This window comes from Drosophila montana, unplaced genomic scaffold (genome assembly GCF_035044405.1).
Source record: "Drosophila montana isolate Dmon_TW-CO22-7 unplaced genomic scaffold, ASM3504440v1 contig_2581_1, whole genome shotgun sequence".
Lineage (NCBI taxonomy): Eukaryota > Metazoa > Arthropoda > Insecta > Diptera > Drosophilidae > Drosophila > Drosophila montana.
In genome coordinates, this window is record NW_026997444.1 from 12,203 (window position 1) to 18,065 (window position 5,863).

The 5,863-nt window shown below is 33.6% G+C and overlaps 2 long non-coding RNA genes across 2 annotated transcripts; both read left to right on the top strand.

The window, feature by feature from the left end:
- The first annotated feature begins 1,996 nt into the window (after positions 1 to 1,996).
- Positions 1,997 to 2,630, top strand: LOC135428860 (uncharacterized). The gene is made up of 2 exons (XR_010436333.1): positions 1,997 to 2,230; positions 2,282 to 2,630. It is a non-coding gene; the product is annotated as an uncharacterized LOC135428860 (long non-coding RNA).
- Positions 2,631 to 3,460: 830 nt separating this feature from the next.
- On the top strand, positions 3,461 to 4,132 carry LOC135428889 (uncharacterized). The gene is made up of 2 exons (XR_010436338.1): positions 3,461 to 3,704; positions 3,760 to 4,132. It is a non-coding gene; the product is annotated as an uncharacterized LOC135428889 (long non-coding RNA).
- Positions 4,133 to 5,863: the final 1,731 nt, after the last annotated feature.

A 5,863-nucleotide genomic window follows, 5' to 3' on the forward strand; every position in this document is an offset into this window, starting at 1 on the left:
CCAAATCGGACATTATTTGGCCGAGATATTCCAAAAAATCATCAAAAAAGGTTGACTTTACAAACGAATCGGTTTTAGGTCAACCACTTTTTTTAACCCATCGATTTTTAAAATGTTTGAATGCCAATTGATAGTAGGGATCCCTACGAATTCAAAAAGGTATAACATTTCAAAATCTGACAGTATTTACCCGAGATATTCAATGAAAATCGTCAAAAAAGTTTAGATTTTCGAACCGACCCCGAATTTGAGAAAAAACGTGATGTAACCCCTTGCCATTTTGTTGATTTTGGTCAAAATTTAGATTTTCATTTTTTTGATGCCAATCGATAGTACTGATCCTTACGAGTCCAAAATGGTATAAAATTCCCAAATCGGACATTATTTGGCCGAGATATTCCAAAAAATCATCAAAAAAGGTTGACTTTACAAACGAATCGGTTTTTGGTCAACCACTTTTTTTAACCAATCGATTGTTAAAATGTTTGAATGCCAATTGATAGTAGGGATCCCTACGAATTCAAAAAGGTATAACATTTCAAAATCTGACAGTATTTACCCAAGATATTCAATAAAAATCATCAAAAAAGTTTAGATTTTCGAACCGACCCCGAATTTGAGAAAAAACGTGATGTAACCCCTTGCCATTTTGTTGATTTTGGTCAAAATTTAGATTTTCATTTTTTTGATGTCAATCGATAGTACTGATACTTATGAGTACAAAATGGTATAAAATTCCCAAATCGGACATTATTTGGCCGAGATATTCAAAAAATCATCAAAAAAGGTTGACTTTACAAACAATCGGTTTTTGGTCAACCACTTTTTTAACCCATCGATTTTTAAAATGTTTGAATGCCAATTGATAGTAGGGATCCCTACGAATTCAAAAAGGTATAACATTTCAAAATCTGACAGTATTTACCCAAGATATTCAATAAAAATCATCAAAAAAGTTTAGATTTTCCAACCGACCCCGAATTTGAGAAAAAACGTGATGTAACCCCTTGCCATTTTGTTGATTTTGGTCAAAATTTAGATTTTCATTTTTGTGATGTCAATGATAGTACTGATACTATGAGTACAAAATGGTATAAAATTCCCAAATCGGACATTATTTGGCCGAGATATTCCAAAAAATCATCAAAAAAGGTTGACTTTACAAACGAATCGGTTTTTGGTCAACCACTTTTTTTAATCCATCGATTTTTAAAATGTTTGAATGCCAATTGATAGTAGGGATCCCTACGAATTCAAAAAGGTATAACATTTCAAAATCTGACAGTATTTACCCAAGATATTCAATAAAAATCATCAAAAAAGTTTTGATTTTCCAACCGACCCCGAATTTGAGATTTTGTTGATTTTGGTCAAAATTTAGATTTTCATTTTTTTGATGCCAATCGATAGTACTGATCCTTACGAGTCTAAAATAGTATAAAATTCCCAAATCGGACATTATTTGGCCGAGATATTCCAAAAAATCATCAAAAAAGGTTGACTTTACAAACGAATCGGTTTTAGGTCAACCACTTTTTTTAACCCATCGATTTTTAATTTGTTTGAATGCCAATAGATAGTAGGGATCCGTACGAATTCAAACAGGAACAACATTTCAAATCAGACGTTATTTAGCTGAGATATTCAAAAATATGATCAAAAAAGTTTTGCATTATGACGGAACCTTTTTTTTGAAAATTTTTATACAGCCTCCCAATTTTTGAATTAAATGATTTGCCATTCAGTAGTGGGGTTCCATACGAATAAAAAAGGTATAATTTCTATAAATCTGATGATAATGAGCACCGTCATCACATTAGGTAACTAGAGTGAAAATTTCAGCTTCCTAGCTCTTACGATTTGGGCAGTGCGTTGATCACCAATCAATCAATCAATCAATCAGTCAGTCAGTCAGTCGATCAGTTCGTCAAATACACAAATATTTATTTTAAACCCAGGCCAATGTCCTACTTTAACAGGGACGGAAACCGAAATAGTAGGCCTGGAAGAACAAACAAAAACCTTTTTGACTGAGCTAAAACTGATTATATTAGGGTTTTCATTATTAGTTCAAAATTCGTGTAGTTAACACATAAAAATTGTGTAAAATTTTACATTTTTATTTTGTTAGGTGTCCTCCAAAGCTCGTTCGGCAAATTACAAGCTTTTCAAACTCGACGAAATATATTTACGGCTTTCGCCCAAAAACTCCTAGCTACCTATATAAATCGTATGTATGGAAATTAAGCATGGAAAGCTGAGATAAACAATTTCCTCTTAGAATATGTGCTGTGGTCCGGCAGGTTGGTGTTCATTCTGTGGACCTCCATGTGGCGGACCCTGCCGTCAAGCTTGTTGTGTTGAGATGTGTTTTTCGCCCTGCACCCCGGCGTATTTGCAATGTTCTTTCTGCTGTGGATGTTAAGCGATGGCAGACCCGACGGGCCTTGGCGAGGACTACTGGCGGCTGAGGAGCCCATGGACCATAGCGCCCCAGTCTGTGATGGCCCCGAAGGATAAGATCTAAGTCGTAGCAAAATAACAATGTAAAGAAAAAAAAAAATTGGAAATAACATACCATTTCGTGTACAGTGTTACCGTTAACAATAAACACAACCGAATGAATTAAATGGCAAAATATTATTCGGGCTTTATGAAGACTCACCCGATTGGCTGTTCGGAATTGTTATCCATTCGAAAGCCTGGGATTAGTCGGTTTTAGTTGTCTGGTATGCATTCCTTAGGCAATCCCATGATTTCCTTGGTGGAATGTAGACTTCGCAGCAATGCGAATGTTCAGAACAGAAGCGCAAGACCGTGACACGATCAGATGTAATATGATCGGAGACTTAGCGGACCATGCATCCCAGAGGCGAATGCCCAAAAGTACATAGCTGCACGCGCACTAATACTTTCATGTTAACATACATGCATGATTACGCTCTCCCTCTCAGAACATGTTAGCTGTTAACATAATTATGTTATGTTAGAATTGGTGCGTTTAAATTGTACTTGGCACCCGGCAATAATTGTGGTGCGTCCTACAGCGCACGAAAATGTTTTATATAAAATATATATGTTGTGGTAGATCCTTTTAATTATTTTTTTTTTAGGTTTACGATTAAGAGTTTTACAGAAGCCACTGTTATTCAATATTGCTGTCTTAACTCTATATATAAAACTTTCCCGATTGACTTACTGAATGACTGAATGACTGACTGACTGACTGGTGATCAATGCACAACCCAAACCGAAAGAGCTACGAAGCTGAAATTTTTACTGTAGTTACCTTATGTGCTGAAGGTGCACGCTATGACGACATTTTGGGAAATTCTACCCGCAAGTATGGAAAAATCTCAAAAGTTTGTATGAAAGCCATTTGCTTACCATCCGGTCGGCCTCAAACTCCTTTTCAAAGATCTTTGTTTGAATTTCTTTGAGGCGTGCTTCACACCTTTTGGTAAATCCATTCCTCCTCATTTTGAAATCTCTTTATGAAAATTCAGTTGAGACGTGTAAATACGAATGAGAAAATGACTGCAAAACGAAACTTTCAATACGTAAAATGTGTTTCAATAGGCGTTGCTTTATATTTACCCTCCCAACTTTTGTAGAATGCTTCAGTTTCCGGACAAAACTCAAGCTGAGAGTAGGCTCTAGGAGAACAGAATTCTCCAGAAATAAAAAAAGCTTAAATTCTTCGGGTAAGTAGATAGAAAAAACATTTTCAGAATGAATGCACGAATTACAAGTTCCTAGATCACCATGTGCTGCGGAAGTCGCTACTACCGGGAGACACCCTGTGTCCAGTGCTGCCTAGTCGACTGCAGCTATAGCTGCTACCGCACCAGCTGCGCCGGACCCTGCGGCCCGTGTGCTACCGCGGCACCGTGCTGCTGCGGAGCTGTCGGCGATTTGAACTACAAATATTCGTTCTTCGGACTGCATTTGCTGTGATGAATAATGATAAATGATGATGAATGATAATGAATGGTCTAATGTCTGCAGCGATAAAGGAATAATCTAGCAGCACCTGGTGCATTGTCCTTAACACCTGAATGAAGGTCAATAGAGCCTACAGACCAGACCAAATTAAATTTATTTGTTAATTAAATAAATTTGTTAATTTAAAGAGTTATTTTTTTAATTTTCCCAAACAAGCGCTGTTGATAAGAGAAGACTTTGCGGGATATTGATAAAATTAGCAGTACATATTAACAATTTAGATATACATACTTTTTAAAAAAAGTGTTCGACGTTTAGACTCTATTAAATAGCTATTAACAGAACTTTATTCAAGCGCATACTAAATAATGAAACCTGATATAAGTAGGTTTACCGTTAAAAATGTATTATCTGTACTATATTGTTAATAGCGTTAGTTCGCATTAGCTTCTTAGCTGGCTGATGGAATTGCAAAATCGACTGCAAAAAGAAAAACATAAAAATATATGGCTTATTTCCAGAGAAGAAATAGACCCTTCTTGACTTTGCGATATCCAAAAAAGATGTTAATGTACTCACTTTCTTTTAAATTAAACGAAATATAGATTTATTAAAAACAAAATTATTTATTTTTAATTTTTTTTTTTTTTTTTTGGTGATTGAAATAGAAATTCTTACAGTACAATTGTTGTTGCTGTTTGTCTTTTATTATTACTGTTACACAACATTTTTTAAATGTTAATTAATACAATATATAATAATAATAATAATAATAATAATTTCATTTTTAATTATGTACTTCGAAAATTGTGGCCCCTAAGCATTAAAAAGACTTTTACTTTGCTTCAAGTTTTGGTTGGTTGTAGTTGGTTTTTCATATTTTTTTCGTTTTTCTTTTAGTTTTTTATTTTTTTTTTTTTTTTTTTGTTTTTGTTTTTGTTTTTCTTGCTGGTATTCGAGTACAATATTAATCAAATTCATACAAATAAGTTTTTTTTTGCTTACTTTCCATTCGCGCGAATTGCTAATGTTTCATTTTTTTTTCATATTGGTGTATAAAAATATTTGTATATATTTTACCATTTTAGCGTGTTACCGTTATTCCGTTATTCTCCTCATCTTCCCACTTACACATTAGAATAATGAGTGTCGTTCATCGTTTCTTCATTGTTTTGCATAGTACTATTTACGCATACAATTATAATCGTAATAATAATAGTTTAATGAGTTAATAACATTCACATTTATTACATTGGTATTCGAATACGCTTACGTTATCTTTACGTTATGCATATATATGTATATGTATATATATTTATATTTATATATATATAGGTAGGTATTAAATTTGGTTTTTTCTTGTTGTTGCTTTCAAGTACATAATAATAAAAATATGAATACATAAAAATATACTCCATTAAATGCCTTTCATATGCGTTTAGTTCTTGAGAATTGCCGTTTTGCTGTGCTTTATTGTGGGCTTTTGGTAAGTACTTAATGGTGTAAGTATTTATGGTATATGGGTATAAGTTACATATGCAGGGTGTTCACTGTACTACTGAGAGCGAATAGAGAAGTTGGCAGTTAAGTAGTTAGTCAGTTAAACCGTTGAAATATCAAATAAAACGTAATACTGAGTGAAATAAATGATTTCTATTTTTGTATCTGTGTTCATTCAAGATGTAAAAAGATTCTTTGTCGTTATCTTCAATATGCATTATATAAGAAACAGTGTGCATATAGTATGCATTGGTGGGTGTGTGTGTGTTTTTCTTCTCTTTTCATATCGCTTTCTTCTTCGTGTTTTGTTTTGTTTTTGTTTTTTCATTTCTTAACTCATTAACATAAATTTAACAATTTCCCGAAACAGCCAAGAATGCGGGCTATACTCAAAGTTTTTTGTTTTTTGTTTTTCTTT